The sequence below is a fragment of the Dermochelys coriacea genome, chromosome 1, assembly GCF_009764565.3.
Source record: "Dermochelys coriacea isolate rDerCor1 chromosome 1, rDerCor1.pri.v4, whole genome shotgun sequence".
NCBI lineage: Eukaryota > Metazoa > Chordata > Testudines > Dermochelyidae > Dermochelys > Dermochelys coriacea.
This window is the reverse complement of record NC_050068.2, coordinates 64,885,625-64,906,942: the sequence shown is the minus strand read 5'-3', so window position 1 is coordinate 64,906,942 and position 21,318 is coordinate 64,885,625.

Here is a 21,318-nt window from a genome sequence, read left to right as displayed (position 1 = left end):
ATCTGCAACTGTTAGTCACATTTGTAAGCAATTGCTCATGTGAACAATCTCATTAACTTCAGTAGGACTACTTGTCTTATTAAATACTTCCCAATGTGAGTAAGGTTGGCCAAATCAGGCTTTCTGTATTATTCTGGGCCAAATTGTGTAAACTCCACAGATGGAGGGAAACAGAATCTTTCTTCCACCCTTTGGGGATGGGCAGGAAGGGACAGAGATGTCAGATGTATCATTTCTCCTACCCCTCTTCAGAGAGCAGGAGTGTGCATGCTGCATACTCCCTTAGGGCCATATGGTGATTCCGTCACTCACTTTGAGATCTTAGATCTTTGAACAGTCCTATAGAAATCAATGAAATAAGCACTACTCATAGTGAGTAAGTGCATCGGGATCAGGTCCTTAGTGGCACATATCCTGCTCTACTCCTTGAAACTTAGGGCTTCACAGACCAAAGGTACAGAGCTCCGTGGCCTGCCACTTTCCAGTTCCAGTGGGATGGTTTTCACTTATGGGGTTGGGAGGAAGGAGAAAAGGAACCACAGGCAGTGTAATGACAGATGGCTTTTGTTATGATTTGCTAGATAATGGCAATTGTCCAAAAACACACAAATATTGAATCTAATGAATTAATAGACTCAAGGTGGGATTCACATATTTTACATGTGATCCTTCAAAGGGTGGTAGTTTGTATACAAGGATAATCTGGAGCTGACTGAGAATAGTTTGATATACTTTAAGGAACTGCAACACACATAAGGCCAGATCCTGTGAGACAGACTGTTCTGCATACTTAGAAAGCCTCAAATGCAATGGAAATGCCTCATTTCCACTGCACTGGGAGGACACAGAGACGGTCACAAAGGCCATAAAAAACAACATACAGAGGAACTCAGGGATCCCCTGTGGACCACAGAATAGGCTACACTAAGGAGTATTATGGAGTTGATAGAGTAGTTGTGGACCTGGCCAGAATGGAAACCCACATGTCCCAAACTCTGTGCATTGCTCATAGGCTATAGTAGAACACATGGTCTGGCTCTGTGGACTCCTTGTTCCCCCAATTCTAGGTTCTGAAAAGAATTCCAGTGTTCAGTCCTCCCTGTAAGCATTTTTACTTGGGCTTAGCATACAGGGACTTAAGTGCCCACCTTCAATAAATCTAACTAATAAGGTTGCTAATTTAAACCGTTAGTTACCCAGGATACACTTGGCTTGTTGGGCCCTTTCCAAGAATGTGTGGTAGATGGATTTTCAGTAGCAAAACTTCACCAATTGAAGGTGGGGAAACAAGTTTCTTACATTTTTTTTTTAATGTTGAAAGATTTGTTGGAGGCTAATCTCTTAGCCATCATTTAGAGGTAAGAATGTGATGCTTTTCGATATCTATCTTTGTTAAAATTTCCCCATGGTGAAGAAATTAAATGATGCTATTAGGTCAACTGACTAATAAATTGTGTGCATAACTTCCAGCAAAGTTAATGGACAACCTGTATGCATATTTTAAGGCAGAATTTGCTCATTAATGAATATAATTACCTCGAGTTAAATGTAACTTTCATTGTACATGATTGTGTATACCATTCATACAATTCTTCTACCTGAATAATAAAACCCTTTAAAAATACTTGATATACAGTATATATTGACCCCAAATTACCTGCCCATGCCTGCAGACAAAGAAAGGCTGTTTCCAGTGGCTACATCTCTGATAAGCGGTTTTGCAGAAAGGATGTATAAGAACTGCAGAAATGGCTGATAGGCTATTGCTGAATCAGTATTTCTGGAAGTGGTACACCCGGAACGGAGGTGTCAGTGCAACTGGGAACAGAGTGAGTCAAACAGCCATTCTCAAAATACAATGTGTTTCTATATGTTGAGGAACTGGAGTGGTTGAGATAACTCATTTAAAATGTCCCTACTTGGCAGCTGTTCTTTTTGCTGGTGTCAACTTGAGTTCTGAAATGAAATAATAATTTGCAATCATGTGACTCAAAGAGAGAGGAGGACACTGGGACACAAAAAATGTTATTCCCAGTAAAGAATTGGGACTGTAATAACTTTTTTTAAAATTTTACTGGATTCAATTAACATGAGAGGGAGATGTTTAGAAATGGGCACAAACCTATAGTCTTGACACTCATGAGGAGGTGTTGCTTATGTGATATTGATGTCAGTAAGGCTTCATGAATAAGTAAGGGTTTCAGGAGAAAACCCATCTTTTATAGCTATATATTGCTGTTTGAAAATTCACAAATTTAACTGATATACAGGTGGCAGAGGTTAATTGTATACCCACATCCATGATAGTGAGTGAGAGAGCAGGTCCTTTATTCCCCTGGAAATAATAACTTGCTGCCATGGTAACATCATGAACACCAGCCAAGATCTCTCTTGATGGGTATAAAATTAACCATTATCACCAAAGTAAATGTAAATAGCAACAACAATAAATACTCTACAGTATCTTGAAATAAAATAGAGAGCTGATTATTGAAGTATACGGGGTTAAAACAAGGATAATCGGAGAGTTCTATGATTAGAGACATTGAAATGCACAGTGAAGTAGAGGTGAGGCAACATGCTTTTATTCGTCCCAGTGGCAGCAAACTCCAGTAACTACTGACCCATGCAAAGCATAAATATGATTCCATCCTCGGCCGCAGGTAACTGTTTCTAAAACACAGCATTTCTTTAAGATAAACCTGTCAGAATTTGACACATACACAATCTACACATACAGTATGCATGTAGCATGCATCATTGTGACATTCATGCAGACATTCTGGGTTTGGCAACTGTTTGGTTTTGTGGGCCTCTTCTGACATTTACAAAGAAACTGATACTATTTCTGAAAGGAGCTGGAGTTGCTTGCCAAGTATGAACATCCATCTTCATAAAGGCCAGCCTCAGGTGAAAGTGCCTATAGAGGTTTGTGTGGAGTTGACATGTTCCAGGTGAGAGAATAAAAGGAAAATGTATCTTGAATATCACCTGAGAAAAAGAATACATGAATTGTACGGACCAGATCTTCAGCTGATGTAAATCTACACAGCTCTGTCTACCTGCATTTGTAATTTTCATTACATTTGATTTATGATGCTCACCAACAGATTCTAGATTCCACTTTGCATGGGGGCTCTGAGGAATTTTTATATTTGAAGCTTAACAATTTGTGTTAAAATCTGTTTTCCTAAGATAAGAAAAATGGGAGATCTTCCTGGTATATTCTCTCAGGGATTTGGATCCCTCTGATCACACGGCTTTCTCCTCATTTTAAGGGAGGCATGTATGTTTTGCTTCTTATTTGCCATACTGTTAACTCTGGTGACATACCATGCCAGGGCTTGGAAAGAGATGCTTTTAGGAACTATGTTACACTGCTGTAGAAGGATGCAATGGAGACACAGATATTATTGGGATCCTGGCCCTACTCACCTGACTGGGTCAGGATTACAAAAAGTTAATAACTTCTCACTTGCCTATCAGTATTGTGCCAAAATGGCTGATATTGTTATGGTGGGTCCCACGCTTTTCTTGGTGGGGGTGGGGGAGGCTGAGGACACCACCCCTTTCTCCTGATTGTGGGGCCCCAAGGGCCCCGCTAGTGGCCCGGGAAGGTGGTAGAGGAGGGACGAAAGGAAGGGTTTGCTCCTCACTCTGAGACCCAACCCCTCTCAACCCCTGTGGGTTTCTTATCCTCTTCCCCCTTGGGTAGGAAGTCCTTGACGCTGTAGGAGGAAGTCTCCCTGCGGTGCTGGAGCAGGGTCTCCTTTCCTTCGGTTCGCTGGTCTTTCATTTGTCAGCAACACACCTACAAACTTCAGTCCTCTCTGTCCTTCCTCGCACATCCTGTCTGCCTGAAGTAGAGTTTTTTTTATTAGGTTCCTGGCAGGTGATTCCAGGTGCTCCAATTAACCTGTAGCAACCTTCCCTAGTCTACAGGGAACCATACCTTAAGTAGCCTAGAGTTTGTATATTTCCCCTCTTCCATTCTCCCACTGTTCCCTGGCCCTGCTGTATCACAGTATCCACTAGATAATGTTATAAGTAGACGAGTGGACTAGTAGGTGAATGAATGAATGCACAAACTCTAATAGATATTGATTATATTACATCTTTTTAATAGTAGGTATAGTTATTTAACTGATAGATGAACATGCATGCGCGCACACACACACACACACACACATATATAAAATTCAATTCCCATTAATTTTATAATTTGTTCCAAAGAATTCCTAGGTTATTTGACATGTTTATACTTTGGTGCATGCATGCAGATTTGTTTCCTCTTATTATTTGTTTCACAATTTTATACATTTGATATGGCTTTGGATTATAGAACAAATAGGCATTTCTGTGGTAAATTATTTAATTCATCCTTCCTAAGCTGTAGGAAATAATGGAAAAAACCTACTGTGATCATATTTGTTTATTTGAGATAAAGTGATGCTTAATAAGTGTGGTTGTGATTACCTAGGGAGGTTGTGGAAGCTACTTCAATGGAGGTTTTCAAAAGGAGGCTGGATAGCCATCTGTACTGGATGGTTTAGCCGCAACAAATCCTGTATCTTGGCAGACTAGATGACTCTTGTGGTCCCTTCTAACCCTACGATTCTATGATTACATATTGAAATTTACTGTCTCAAGTATTTGCACTGTTGTGAAAATTATAACAAAATGTGTTACCAAAGAGTTCGAACTTGTAGCTGCAGAGGACTGTAATACTCTGACATGTCATTTAATTTTTTTTTAAAAAGGGTTTGGGCCATATTCTATTCTGAGATGCACCATGAAAATCCAGACTAATTCAAGGGACATAATTCAGAATGTAAATTGAGTCATTACATATTTTCACTGGTATATCTCAGATCACACTATGGACCTTTCCCTTCCAAAATGCAAATTCAGGTGCTTGTTTTACTTTATTTTCAGTAGGAGCTATATATTTGTGTATATTTTATCACATTAATGTAATTGCATACAGCTTTAAGTGAAAAGATTATACAGAAACCTATATATGTTGACCTAATGCCCCCACCAAGCTTGCATGTGGAAACAAAATGGTACATCTCCAGTGAGACTATTGCTGATGAGACAAATTGTAGTGAATTGAATGTTTTTTTTACAGCTGCTTTTTAAAAATGAATAATAATTCTGCAATGAGCTCCTACCCTCTGCCTAAACTGGCATTCACATTACTGTAGTGGTTTTGTAATAGAAATCTTTGCCCTGTCAGGCAGTCAGATACGTCATTTCATAATCAATTCTTGTGTGTGATTACTATCTCCTATTTGGTTTATTTTCCCACCCAGTTAAATATAGAAATATCCATTTTTCAAGACTATTTCAGTCAAAAGTACTAACCCTTTCTCTCGACTGTTTTTGTTCCCTGCCTTTCAGATAGGCAATTGGAAGGGCTAATTGTTAGAGAAGCAGAAATTTCACATTTTCACATGGTTCATTAAATAGCTGACACTCTGTTTTATGTATGAAATGCAATGTTTTTAATATAAGTTAAATGTCTGGGCTAGATAAAATGTATACAATATAATACCCATAAAGTACAACTTTACAGACATGCTTCAAGAGATTTCTTTTAATGTAAACATACCCCTGTGCTCTAGATATTTAATATTTTTCCAAAGGAAAATAAGATTTGGGGAATTTCCATTAATTCTGCTTACCTTTTGAATGCAGGTTGACAACAGAGGGACTAAGTTTCAGAGTAGCAACCGTGTTAGTCTGTATCTGCAAAAAGAAAAGGAGTATTTGTGGCACCTTAGAGACTAACACATTTATTTATTTGAGCATAAGTTTATGCTCAAATAAATTTGTTAGTCTCTAAGGTGCCACAAGTACTCCTTTTCTTTTAACAGAGGGACTAAGACACAGATAGGTAGGCTTGCCACTATTTCATCTTCATTCCATTCAGTGGACATTCCCACATATTGTCTGATCTTTTGTATCCCACATTAGATGCACAGTTAATGTGGTTCCATGCCCCTCTTGTCGGGAGCTGCTAATGAGATTTAGAGCCAGCATTAAAACCAGCTTTAAAAGAATTGAGTGCTATTTGGTGGAATTTTCAGATCTGCAGTAAGATTATGCCTACAGTACACAACACAAATTGGCATCCGCTCTTGCCTTCAATGTGTTATGTATTTGACAGTGTCTTTTTAAATTTTAATTTATTTTTCTTGTGCCTGGAGATCCCATGGGTGAAGGTATGGTCTCTCTTTGCCTTGCCTACCCCAGAATTCAGGAGCACTCACCTCTCATTGGTAGTGACAAGAGTTACTGAGTGAATATTCATGGGGTTCTTTCTTTGTTTTTTTTTTACCCCCTCTCTCATTCTTGTCTCCCTATTCTCTCTCTTCTTTCATTGTATTTTTTGCAGTGCAGAGTCTCTAGATGTGCATGTTAACCCTCCCTTATTCTCAAATATAAGCTGAGAAATTTTGTTAATAGCTGCCAAAAGAAAAATTTACAGAACAATGGCTCATCCTTTCCTGCACCACTGACAGATTGCAGATTTTCTATGAATAAAATATTACATTTAAATATGGAAACAACCACGGTATTGAATATCCAGGTTCCTTACATATAGCAAGTATGCAGACCACTCCTTCAAGACTATTTCAAGATTAAAGAAAAGGAGTACATGTGGCACCTTAGAGACTAACAAATTTTAAATAATAAATAAAATAAATCATAAATTTATAATAAGGTGCCGCACGTACTCCTTTTCTTTTTGCGAATACAGACTAACATGGCTGCTACTCTGAAATATTTCAAGATTGATACATACGATTATTATATTTTAAGTGCTGCTTGTCTGATGTTATCCAGTTGGTATTCAAATACAGCTGAAACTAAGGATACTATGTAGTTCACCTGTCATTACTGGATACATATAAGGATACCACACATGCATATAATTTTATATCAGTACATTCAGCACAGAAGTAGTGTCACAGGGTTGGCTGGTCCTTTAAGGAAATTGGACTCAGCCACACCAGTGCCTAAGTGCCTAATTATCCACCTCTTGGGTGATAGTTTGAGTTTGGGCTGGTGTTTGGGTCAGGTGGGTCAAGCATCACATGACAGTAAACCAGAGGAAGTGCTTCCTATAATAGAAAACCTGTTCAGTCACTCAGAAGGAGGAGAGATCTATAGCGAGTAGAAACACACTTCATAGCAGAGCCAGATGAATGGCAGGAAGTGCTAGAATGCTATCTGCAGTAGGCCAGGAAGAAGGCTTAGGAAACGGACTGAACAATTTGAGGAGATACTTGGGGATGCCCAGCATCAGGAGGGGGACTTGCAGAGTTTCTCTGCACTGTGAAATTGAGAATAAGCTTCAAAAAGTTTTCACTTAATGAGATCCAAGTGATTGAACAACAAAATTGGAAATGAAATTTAATGTGGATAAATATAAAATAATGCACATTGGAAAAAATAACACCAACTATACGTATAATATGATGGGGGCTAATTTAGCTACAACTAATCAGGAGAAAGATCTTAACGTCACCATGGATAGTTCTCTGAGGACGTCCATGCAGTGTGCAGCAGCAGTCATAAAAGCAAACGGGATGTTAGGAATCATTAAAAAGGGAATAGAGAATAAGATGGAGAATATCTTATTGCCCTTATATAAATCCATGGTATGCCCACATTTTGAATACTGAGTACAGAAGTGGTCCCCCATCTCAAAAAAGATATATTGACATTAGAAAAGGTTCAGAAAAGGGCAACTAAAATGATTAGGGGTTTGGAACGGGTCCCATATGAGGAGAAATTAAAGAGGCTAGGGCTTTTCAGCTTGGAAAAGAGGAGACTAAAGTGGGATATGATAGAGGTATATAAAATCATGAGTGGTGTGGAGAAAGTGAATAAGGAAAAGTTATTTACTTGTTACCATAATATAAGAACTAGGGATCACCAAATGAAATTAATGGGTAATAGATTTAAAACAAATAAAAGGAAGTTCTTCACTCAGCGCACAGTCAACCTGTGGAACTCCTTGCCTTAGGACGTTGTGAAGGCTAGGACTACAGCAGGGTTTAAAAGAGAACTGGATAAATTCATGGAGGTTAAGTCCATTAATGGCAATTAGCCAGGATGGGTAAGGAATGGTGTCCCTTGCCTCTGTTTGTCAGAGGGTGGAGATGGATGGCAGGAGAGAGATCACTTGATCATTACCTGTTAAGTTCACTCCCCCTGGGGCACCTGGCATTGGCCACTGTCAGTAGACAGGATACTGGGCTTGGATGGATCTTTGGACTAACCCAGTATCACCATTCTTATGTTCTAAGCTGAGACCTTGTGCCATGGAGGAGGATCAAAAGTATATAGGAAAGCTTGTGCTGAGGGTGACGAGTTGAAAAGATTTTGTTTGTTTTTTCTGCACTTTTTTATTTACCCCAGAAGGCAATAGGGAAGGAGCTTCATGATTTGGCTAAAGGGCTAAGTCATTTTGAAGCACTGGAATCTGCCCATCCAAGAATGGGAGACTGAAGTGATGGAACTGGAAGAGAGAAAATTGAACCACTGACTTCTACCAAAGTTTCCTTGTCACAAGTAGCCTTTGACAACTAGGGGCCAAATCCTGCTCACATTGTAGACAATGGCAAAACTGCCATTGATATCAGAGGGATGATATTTGAACCTAGGGTTACCCATCTTTTTCTCCCACCCTCCTCTCTATTATTGCTCTCAGTGGGTGGAATGTATGTGCAGTTTCCTTTTAATTAATTCAAAACAGTAATATCCTTAGCCTCCCCTCACCCACATGTCCATGCTTTCCCCGAGCATGAACACCCTGGTATCACTTTCCTGATGGGCATATGTTCTCCTCAAAGGAGGGCATTGTGTGTGACTCCTCCTTTTACGGTACCTGGGCCTTCCATGGGGCACCACAGAATGCAGTGTTGTCATCAGGCCAGTCTTTTGAAGATGTTTTCTATTTATAAATCACGTATCAAGAATGACTAAGATCACTAGAAACTGCTGTGCGCCCCAGGCAGAGACGTCTGCTTTTTCAAATACAACCATGTTCTGCCCTGAAAACTGACAATGTCAGAACACAAATACAGAAACCATCCTGCAGCTGCCTCCTGACAACAATATTTTTTAGATTTGATTTTGTTTTCAGTCCAAAAGATCACATTTTTATTGTCCCTCTTTTGTTAGGTAGAAGTGCCATTTATCTGGATTCCTATCTCTATCTGTTTTACTGGAAGAAATGAGATTGTTTCACCAAAATGGAAATGCAAGTATTATTTTTGAAAGCAGCAAATGAAAACTTTGGAGATGAAAATTGAGCTTCATCCACTTAAATTTAGTGTTTCCAAATGTAAGTTTGTGACCTTTCCAAATTACAGCTTCCACTCATTATTAGAAGTCCTTCTCACTAAGAAAATACTTCTAATTATACTCATGAAAAATATGTAAATGCCTTCATAAATGCAAAGAGAAAAAAACAACTGCTGATGAACAAAAGTATTGAGGGATCAAAGGGGTGCATACCTAAACTCGTACATTGAGTACATACACCTCAGTATACATAAATATTCTCTTTGTATCGTCTTATGAGGGCCTGTCAGTTTCTGATTTCAGCGAGACAGTATATTTATTTTTATTCAAAACTAGACAAAATAAAATACATTTCCCTGAATCAAAAATTAATTAAAAGGTGATGACAGACAGGAGGAGAAGGTAGCTCAGACATCTCTTCAGCAGTCCAATCATGGGTGTGACCCTCAAGCAGCTTGAAAGTTGCTCACACAATCACTCATGGAATCTGCTAATAACTGGACATTGCTGCCAATAAAATCTCTTTCTTATCTTGAATCCAAGTCTTGTGATTGCCACCTAAATAGGAAGAAGGGGGAGGAATACAAAGTTAAAACATTACGTTAAAATGACACTATATATCACTCACTGGCATGCTGTACATTTTTATGAGTTTTACAGACACTAGTAAATATACGGACACAGGCAAGTATAAACAAAAGGTTATATACATGAATGGAGTTGCATCAGTATAAGAGAGAAGACTTTGTTTGTTTATTATGTTATGTGCACTTGCATATGAACACAAAACTGTCCAAATGGCTAAGCAACATGAAGGTGTTAGGTCAAAGAAAATCAGGAATAAAATTGGACCATGGTTTAAGTGACTTGGAAGTAGGTACACCAAGGATGAATTTGTTATTTGATCTAAAACTGTACATTTACTCATTATCATATACATAAAATAGGTTTGATTCCCACGCACCCTCTATTGAGGACAGAGATAGTCAGATTTCAACAGCTAGAAAACCACTTTGTTGCTTATTACATTTGCAGAGGGCCACAGAGTGATAATGAGCACTAGATCCTCATATTACATTGTTATATGTCCATATGTGATCGTTTTGTGTCATTGTGTTTCAATGCCATCACCTGCTGATGTGATTTCATGGAAGAACAACATCTCACAGAAGGAGGGTTATGAGCTGGCCTTAGGGTTCAAAAAAGAAAGAAAGAAATACAGAGATTGAGAGGACAAAAGAAGGTCAATAGGGGAGGGGCATAAGGGGAATCAGTGAGAAAAAGGAAAGGACTGAACTACTTTAATGCACTTTTGGCGGGCTACTCAAACAGAAGATCTGATGTTTCAGTTATTGCAGAATACGGTTATGTGCAAGGCAATCACAAAATATCTGTAGTCCAAGCCCTACCTTGCTTGCTATATGCTTCTAGACACAAAACAAGGTGCTGATGGCTTTATCCCAAAACTGCCATTAAGATGATATCAGTTTGTCTGGAAAATCCGGGCTAGGACATACTTTAACAAAAATCTATGTAGGACCACTTATTACCTGTTGAGTTTTATTTCTATTTTTTCTAACAGTAGTCCCCACACTCTTACAAACTACTGTAATAATATGGGTGATTTTTTTCTTCCTTTCCCCTGATTTGTTTTATTTTGTTTTTGTCAAAATAGTGGGTGGACACTTTCATTTTACTACACTGCTATAATTTCCAAGATTACATTCTTCAAAAGTTGTACTCTCCAAGAATGGCATTATAGAATCAGAGTTTTTGACTTGTTAAGGGCTCTATAAGCAAGCATTGAAGGTCTTTCCTCAGTTTGTATCAGTACCTAACCTATACATATTTAAGGGGAGTGCCTCTTCAGTGAAACATAGAGACAGAGTTCAGCAAAAACGAGAGTCCTTGTGCCACCTTAGAACTAACAAATTTATTGGCATAAGCTTTCGTGGGCTAAAACCCACTTCATCAGATGCAAGGAGTGGAAAATATAGAGGCAGGTATAAATACACAGCACAAGAAAAGATGGGAATTGCCTTACCAAGTGGGGGATCAGTGCCAATGTACCAATTCAATTAAAGTGGATTTCTTGTTGTTTTTATAGAGACAGAGGATGTGCAAAAAAAAGTATATAAAACCATATATATCATAATTGGTAGAACACCTGTATCTGAGGAGGAGTTAAAGTAATAGAGCAGGATCATTTTGAGGATATTATATTTGGTATAAGTGATATGGACAGGGTAGGCTGATATGAAAACCCAGTGTGATGCTGTAGCCAAAAGAGCTAATGTGATCCTGGGATGCATAAACAGGGGAATCTCGAATAGGAGTAGAGGGTATATTTTACCTCTGTATTTGGCACTGGTGCAACCACTGCTGGAATGCTGTGTCCAGCTCTGATGCTCACAATTCAAGAAGGATATTGATAAATCAGAAAGGATTCCTCAAAGAGCCATGAGAATAATTAAAGCTTAGAAAACATTCCTTAAAGTGATAGATCCAAGGAGCTGAACCTACTTAGCTTAGCAAAGAGAAGGTTAAGGGGTGATTTGATTATAGTCTATAAGTACTTACATGGAGAATAAATATTTAATAATGAGCTCCTCAATCTAGTAGAGAAAGGTATAACACAACCCAATGGCTGGAAGTTGAAACTAGACAAATTCACACTGAAAATAAGGCTGTAAATTTGTAACAGTGAGCGTAATTAATCATTAGAACAACTTACCAAGGGTTTTGGCAGATTCTCCATCACTGACAACTTGTAAATCAAGATTGGATGTTTTTCTAAGAGATTTGCTCTTGGAATTATGTTGGGGAAGTTCACTGGCCTCAATTTTACAGGAGGACAGACTAGATGATCACACTGATCACTTCTGGCCTTAGAATCTATGAATCTGTAAGATGGGAAAGTTCTTATTTCAGAACACTAGGGACAAAGCCAGGTCTCCATTGAAATTGATGGCAAAACCATTGGCTTAATGATGTTCGAGTTTGGCTCAGCTGTGTTTAGGAAGGGGATCAGCCGGCTATAAAAAAAAGAAAGAGAGACAGACCTGGAGAGCAGTCTTTGCAATATTCGGATAGAAGGATTGCTGCAATTGAGTGGGCTGCAAAAGAAGCTTATACAAAATATGTAACTTGAAAGAGGTTTGGTTTAGTTTGTATGTATGGACACCTTGCCATTTAGTTTCCCAGCGTAGATCATGTATCCCTAATGAACACAAAGAAAGGTATTAGATGAAAAGCAAGTGTCAAGGCAAGCTGAATTTGAGCTCTGACCTTTCCTTTCATTGCAAAATGCTACTTTCCATTTTGCTAAGCAAATAATTGCTAGAAACAAAAGTTCTGAAATAGTATCGGGGGAGGAGGAACTGATTTTCTGATCCAAAGTTTGCTGGTGTCACTTTGAGTGTGAAATAGTTCAAAATACTATGTGCACTATATATCACATTATTGGAAATGCATGAAAAAACCCTTAGTGTTATGGAGAAAGCCTCTGGGACCTCGGATGTCAGTTCTAGGAGAGATATTGTTCTCCCTATAAATTCATCTTTCCTAGAACTGACATCCAAGGTCCCAAAGCCTTTTTCCATATCACTAAAGATTTTTTGTATGCAATTCCAGCAACGTAGTGTATTCCATTCTTTGCAAGAAACGCTCAGCCATTCATATTGCAGACAGCCAGACACCTTGCTGACTGCTTGAGAATACTACAGAGCAGTTAACAATGGAGAAACAAAAGACCAATATGTCTGTCTTAGCCCTGATTTTCACTGAACCTTCTTAAACAGTCACTGTATATTTGATGAATTTTAAGTAGGAACTCTCCCCCCTACCCCCAAAAAACAAACAAACAAACAAACAAACCCCTGCTATTTTTGTCAAACAAAACTGGTGTGTAAATTGATAGGCAATATTATGTTCTCAAATCTGCATCTCATGTGCATGTGAAACTCCCATGGAAGTCAGTGGGAGAAGTACATGTATAAAGATTCCCTTCATGAACCATCTGCAGACTGTTAACCTGAGACTTTTGGCACCACAGCACAGATCACTACTCCTTGAGCTAAGAAAGTAACTCCATCAGCTAATAATAATGGTAGACCAGCCATGAAAGCAGATTATGAATGTGCACTTGGCCGTATGCTACACATGCTCCTCTGAAAGCAGAATTGGCACACACACACACACACACACACACACACACACACACACACACACACACACACACAGGTTTATAACCTGTGTTGCTGCATTGTAGAGCTTGACTCACATGAATTTGGGAGATGGAAAGATGGTTTTGAGATACCTGTTAGCACTTTCATCTTGATCTTAGGGTTGGCCAAGAAATGGATTTTAACCAGTCAGAGAAGCTTAAGAGCTTGTGATAGCTTGTAATGGACCCAAGAGGCTGTTCAGCCTGTGAAGTTCATCAGCATGGGATGAGCTCTGGCCTTTGACAAAATGTTATAGTGGTGAATCCAGGCAGGGCTGACATGGAGACAGCTTTATCGGATTTACACTAATTAGAGTTCCTCTACATCAGGGAACTTCTTGACTACCCATTTAGAACAGTTTCAAGGTCTCTTGACACTGCTGTTCAGATGTAACAATACCAATCTCCAGAGTTTGTAGGGTTCTCAACTGGCCTGTCATACTCTGCTTTTTCTGATTGTTGGCCATCTGCTCCATCCTTCTGGCTGCAAAAGGTCTCCCCTCATTGGTAGCATAGTTTTGCTCCATCACCCCACCAATGCCTGCACTGGATTGTTTTGGCACTTCTGTGATGGGGTATTCCTGATTACCAAAAATGCTATAAGAACCAGAAAAAAATAACCAGTGTAACTGTTTCTTGGTATTTTCACAGCTGATTCCACCTTATAATTATGCTGTGGTTATGCTAGGGAGGAGGTGGTCAAAGTCCCAATTTGCATGCAATTTCTTGAATTATTCGAAGACAAATTGGGGTCCATTGTCAGTGAATTCAGTGCCTGGAATTTCTCTCAGAAAATGGGCTTTCAGTTTGCTAGCCACTGACTGGCTTCTTGTAATAGGCAGGGTATCGACCCTCCAGAAATCTGAATAGTCCACTGTGATCAAGTACTGCTTTTCCTGGAAGGTTAATAAATCCAGTCTCACATTTTCCCATGGTCAGCTCACATGGTAACAGGGTCTCTTTCTGCTTCTGCTTGCATGACCAGTGGGTGTCACATCCTTATATCAAGGAGTTGAGCTGGGTTTTCAGCCCCAGCCAGAAAGTACATTCTCAAGCCTGTCTAACACAGCTCTCAAAACCAAGGGCAAGGCATGTATTTTTTGCATACCATTCTTATGTAATGAGGCAGGTATAACAGCTCTCTGGCCTCAAAATATAATTCCCTCCTGCACACTCGGTTCATCTTTCATTGAAAATATTTGACCTATTCCTATCTGTACTTGTCTTTTATCTTCTAATCATCCTGCTAATATCAATCTCTTGATTGCATATTGTTGGATGTCCTTTACTATAGGCTCTTTGATTTACTCTGGGTCCTTGTTGAAACTAAGAGACAGTATAGCATGTTAATGGATTAAATGTTCTGATCCCTTTCCCCCATACTGGATATATATGCCCTGTCAGGGTGCCAGCTAACACCAATAGTCATCCTGGACAATGTCTGATCCCTATTTGGTAGCGCTACAGATGCATCAACATGTGCTGACATCTCATTGGAGCACTGAGGAGGAGTTTTGCCATGATTGTCTCTAGGGGTTTGTGGTGTATTTGCACTAATACTGAGTGGCCATAGATGTAATGATAGAATGTCTCCATTCCAAATACAACAGTCAGATGCTTTTTTTTAATTTGAGCATCTCCCTTTTCACACTGTATCAGAACTCTGCTGACTTAAGTTACCGGCAGCTCCTGCAAAATAGCTACACCCAACCCTTTCTCTGATGCATCACCCTGGAGTGTCAGTCACTTTCCAAGCTGTTACTACTTCAGGACACCCATTATCATTTGTTTCAATAAGTCAGATGCTTGTTGTTGGGTACCTGCTGTGTCCCATTCAACCTTCTGCCTTGTGAGCTCATATATGGGTTCTGCTGCTGCAGCCAGGGATGGACAGAACTTGTACAGAAAATGCATCATTCCTATGAAACACTATCTCTCTTTCATATGAACTGGAGGTGGCATGTCTCTGACTGCCTTTATCTTGTTAGAACATAAGAACAGCCATACTGGGTCAGACCAAAGGTCCATCAAGCCCAGTAACCTGTCCTCTGACAGTGGCCAATGCCAGGTACCCCAATGGGAATGAACAGGTAGGTTATCATCAATTGATCCATGCCTCATCACCCAATCCCAGCTTCTGGCAAATAGAGGCGAGGGACACCATCCTGGCTAACAGCCATTGATGGACCTATCTTCCATGAATCTATCTAGCTCCCTTTTTAACCCCGTTATAGTATTGACCTTCACAACACTCTCTGGCAAGGAGTTCCAGAAGATGACAGTACATTGCATGAAAAAAATACTTTCTTGTGTTTGCTTTAAACCTGCTACCTATTAATTTCATTTGGTGGCCCCTTGATCTTGTATTATGAGAAGGAGTAAATAACACTATCTTATTTACTTTCTCCACACCACTCATGATTCTATAGACCTCAATCATATCCCCCCCTTAGTCGCCTCTTTTCCAAGATGAAAAGTCCCAGTCTTATTAATCTCTCCTCATACAGAAGCCATTCTATACCCCTAATCATTTTTGTTGCCCTTTTCTGAAGCTTTTTCCAATTCCAATATATCTTTTTGAGATGGGGCCACCACATCTGCATGCACTATTCAAGGTGTGGGTGTACCATTGATTTATATAGAGGCAATATGATATTTTCTGTCTTATTATCTATCCCTTTCTTGATGATTCCCAACATTCTGTTTGCCTTTTTGACTGCCACTGCACATTGGGTTGATGATTTCAGAGAACTCCACAATGACTCCAAGATCTTTTTTCTGAGTGGTAACAGCTAATTTAGACCCCATCATTGTGTATGTATAGTTAGGATTGTGTTTTCCAATGTGCATTACTTTGCATTTATCCACATTGAATGTCATCTGTCATTTTGTTGCCTAGTCACCCAGTTTTGAGAGATCCTTTTGTAGCTCTTCGCAGTCTGCCTGGGACTTAACTATCTTGAGTAGTTTTGGACCATCTGCAAATTTTGCCACCTCACTGTTTACCCCCCTTTCCAGATTGTTTATGAATATGTTAAATAGGACTGATCACAGTACAGATCCCTGGGGGACACCATTATTTACGTCTTTTCATTCTGAAAACTGACCATTTATTCCTACCCGTTTTTTCCTATCTTTTAAACAGTTACCAATCCATGAGAGAAGCCTCCAGTTGGAATCTGCTTTCAGTCCCTCTGATTTTTAAGGACGTCCAATGTATGTCACCAGACATTTTTTTTCTCAGCTACATTTGATGTTCTTGTCCCTTCATCACTGTTATGGTCTTGTTCAGCTTCTGTATCATTGCTCCCTTTACCTACAATGAGGATGTCATCTGCATTTGTTTTCAACCCACACAGTCCTTCCAACACTTCTCTGGAACACTTGTGGTGCTGGGCTTGGGCTCATCAGCATGATCAGTCATCTGTAGCAACCAAATGGTGTTACAGTGGTTGTCAGCATGCTGGACTCTTTATCTTGATTTATATAATAAAACCTGTTCCTCACTTCACAGACCATAAAGATTCTGGCTTTGGAAAGTTCTGCCAAGATATCATCCACTGTGGACAATGGATAGTGACAACTTTCCAATGCCCAGTTTAGTGGCTTTGGGTCTTTGCAGATGTGTAATTTGTTTTATGGCTTCTGTACCACCACCACCATGCTGCATACCCAAGCTGTACTGACCTCTATTGGTGCTGCTGTTGTTGTCCTCCTGCACTGCCAGGTATGCACTACCCCTTCCTGCTTCTCCACGTGGGCACCAATGATACTGCCAAGAATGACCTTGAGCGGATCACTGCGGACTATGTGGCTCTGGGAAGAAGGATAAAGGAGTTGGAGGCGCAAGTGGTGTTCTCGTCCATCCTCCCCGTGGAAGGAAAAGGCCTGGGTAGGGACCGTCGAATCGTGGAGGTCAACGAATGGCTACGCAGGTGGTGTCGGAGAGAAGGCTTTGGATTCTTTGACCATGGGATGGTGTTCCATGAAGGAGGAGTGCTGGGCAGAGACGGGCTCCATCTTACGAAGAGAGGGAAGAACATCTTTGCCAGCAGGCTGGCTAACCTAGTGAGGAGGGCTTTAAACTAGGTTCACCGGGGGAAGGAGACCAAAGCCCTGAGGTAAGTGGGAAAGCGGGATACCGGGAGGAAGCACAGGCAGGAAGGTCTGTGAGGGGAGGGCTCCTGCCTCATACTGGGAATGAGGGGCAATCAACAGGTTATCTCAAGTGCTTATATACAAATGCACAAAGCCTTGGAAACAAGCAGGGAGAACTGGAGGTCCTGGTGATGTCAAGGAATTATGACGTGATTGGAATAACAGAGACTTGGTGGGATAACTCACATGACTGGAGTACAGTCATGGATGGTTATAAACTGTTCAGGAAGGACAGGCAGGGCAGAAAAGGTGGGGGAGTAGCACTGTATGTAAGGGAGCAGTATGACTGCTCAGAGCTCCGGTACGAAACTGTGGAAAAACCTGAGTGTCTCTGGATTAAGTTTAGAAGTGTGTGCAACAAGAGTGATGTGATGGTGGGAGTCTGCTATAGACCACCGGACCAGGGGGATGAGGTGGATGAGGCTTTCTTCCGGCAACTCACGGAAGCTACTAGATCGCATGCCCTGATTCTCATGGGTGACTTTAATTTTCCTGATATCTGCTGGGAGAGCAATACAGCGGTGCATAGACAATCCAGGAAGTTTTTGGAAAGCGTAGGGGACAATTTCCTGGTGCAAGTGCTAGGGGAGCCAACTAGGGGGAGCGCTTTTCTTGACCTGCTGCTCACAAACCGGGTAGAATTAGTGGGGGAAGCAAAAGTGGATGGGAATCTGGGAGGCAGTGACCATGAGTTGGTTGAGTTCAGGATCCTGACGCAGGGAAGAAAGGTAAGCAGCAGGATACGGACCCTGGACTTCAGGAAAGCAGACTTTGACTCCCTCAGGGAACAGATGGCCAGGATCCCCTGGGGGACTAACATGAAAGGGAAGGGAGTCCAGGAGAGCTGGCTGTATTTCAAGGAATCCCTGTTGAGGTTACAGGGACAAACCATCCCGATGAGTCGAAAGAATAGTAAATATGGCAGGCGACCAGCTTGGCTTAATGGTGAAATCCTAGCGGATCTTAAACATAAAAAAGAAGCTTACAAGAAGTGGAAGCTTGGACATATGACCAGGGAAGAGTATAAAAATATTGCTCGGGCATGTAGGAAAGATATCAGGAGGGCCAAATCGCACCTGGAGCTGCAGCTAGCAAGAGATGTCAAGAGTAACAAGAAGGGTTTCTTCAGGTATGTTGGCAACAAGAAGAAAGCCAAGGAAAGTGTGGGCCCCTTACTGAATGAGGGAGGCAAGCTAGTGACAGAGGATGTGGAAAAAGCTAATGTACTCAATGCTTTTTTTGCCTCTGTTTTCACTAACAAGGTCAGCTCCCAGACTGCTGTGCTGGGCAACACAAAATGGGGAAGAGATGGCCAGCCCTCTGTAGAGATAGAGGTGGTTAGGGACTATTTAGAAAAGCTGGACGTGCACAAGTCCATGGGGCCGGACGAATTGCATCCGAGAGTGCTGAAGGAATTGGCGGCTGTGATTGCAGAGCCCTTGGCCATTATCTTTGAAAACTTGTGGCGAACGGGGGAAGTCCCGGATGACTGGAAAAAGGCTAATGTAGTGCCCATCTTTAAAAAAGGGAAGAAGGAGGATCCTGGGAACTACAGGCCGGTCAGCCTCACCTCAGTCCCTGGAAAAATCATGGAGCAGGTCCTCAAAGAATCAATCCTGAAGCACTTAGAGGAGAGGAAAGTGATCAGGAACAGTCAGCATGGATTCACCAAGGGAAGGTCATGCCTGACTAATCTAATCGCCTTTTATGATGAGATTACTGGTTCTGTGGATGAAGGGAAAGTAGTGGATGTATTGTTTCTTGACTTTAGCAAAGCTTTTGACACGGTCTCCCACAGCATTCTTGTCAGCAAGTTAAGGAAGTATGGGCTGGATGAATGCACTATAAGGTGGGTAGAAAGCTGGCTAGATTGTCGGGCTCAACGGGTAGTGATCAATGGCTCCATGTCTAGTTGGCAGCCGGTGTCAAGTGGAGTGCCCCAGGGGTCGGTCCTGGGGCCCGTTTTGTTCAATATCTTCATAAATGATCTGGAGGATGGTGTGGATTGCACTCTCAGCAAATTTGCGGATGATACTAAACTGGGAGGAGTGGTAGATACGCTGGAGGGGAGGGATAGGATACAGAAGGACCTAGACAAATTGGAGGATTGGGCCAAAAGAAATCTAATGAGGTTCAATAAGGATAAATGCAGGGTCCTGCACTTAGGATGGAAGAATCCAATGCACCGCTACAGACTAGGGACCGAATGGCTCGGCAGCAGTTCTGCGGAAAAGGACCTAGGGGTGACAGTGGACGAGAAGCTGGATATGAGTCAGCAGTGTGCCCTTGTTGCCAAGAAGGCCAATGGCATTTTGGGTTGTATAAGTAGGGGCATAGCGAGCAGATCGAGGGACGTGATCGTTCCCCTCTATTCGACACTGGTGAGGCCTCATCTGGAGTACTGTGTCCAGTTTTGGGCCCCACACTACAGGAAGGATGTGGATAAATTGGAAAGAGTACAACGAAGGGCAACGAAAATGATTAGGGGTCTAGAGCACATGACTTATGAGGAGAGGCTGAGGGAGCTGGGATTGTTTAGTCTGCAGAAGAGAAGAATGAGGGGGGATTTGATAGCTGCTTTCAACTACCTGAAAGGGGGTTTCAAAGAGGATGGCTCTAGACTGTTCTCAATGGTAGCAGATGACAGAACGAGGAGTAATGGTCTCAAGTTGCAATGGGGGAGGTTTAGATTGGATATTAGGAAAAACTTTTTCACTAAGAGGGTGGTGAAACACTGGAATGCGTTACCTAGGGAGGTGGTAGAATCTCCTTCCTTAGAGGTTTTTAAGGTCAGGCTTGACAAAGCCCTAGCTGGGATGATTTAACTGGGACTTGGTCCTGCTTTGAGCAGGGGGTTGGACTAGATGACCTTCTGGGGTCCCTTCCAACCCTGATATTCTATGATTCTATGATTCTATGTGTACAGCTTGAACTCTTCCTTCCGCTGTTTCCATTGCTAGGCTGTGTTTGTGTCTGCAAAATCCACGGCTCTGGGGAGCTTCAAACTGAGTTTCAAGGTTCACACTGCCAGCAGCTGCCCTGCAGAGAACTCACAGCTGAGATGCTGCCACAGTGTTATATTAGCAAAGATTGATGCTGAATGCAGGTTTAGTTGCATGAGTAAACCTTTATTAAACCCTTTGGATGGCTCTGTCCATGTGGCTGAGTTACTTCCAGTCTAACTCCCTGATTTTCTGTGTTTTCTTTATGTTCCTTCAATAACAGTCCCTCTAGGAAACATGGACCTTCTGATGCTACTTTCACTGATCATGATACATTTTGGCTTTTCAATTACTTGTTTTCCTCAAACAAGTATACTGGGATTGGAGCTGGAGGTTTGCATCATAGCAGTGCTCACTGGAGTGAGTGGATACTTATGTGAGCATGTTAGATGACTCAGGTCTGAAACAAACTTCAGTTTCTCGCTAGCACTCCTATATGTCACACCTTTGTTACAAGGCTGACCTCAAGCAAGAAGAACAGAGACCAATCACCTCCCCACCTCCCAAAACTCCCAACATTTTTAACTGATATGAGATTTACAACAAAAGAGCAACACTGGAAAAAGCCATCGGCTTGTGGGGTGGCTCTGTGTGTATTTAGTGTGCACCTAA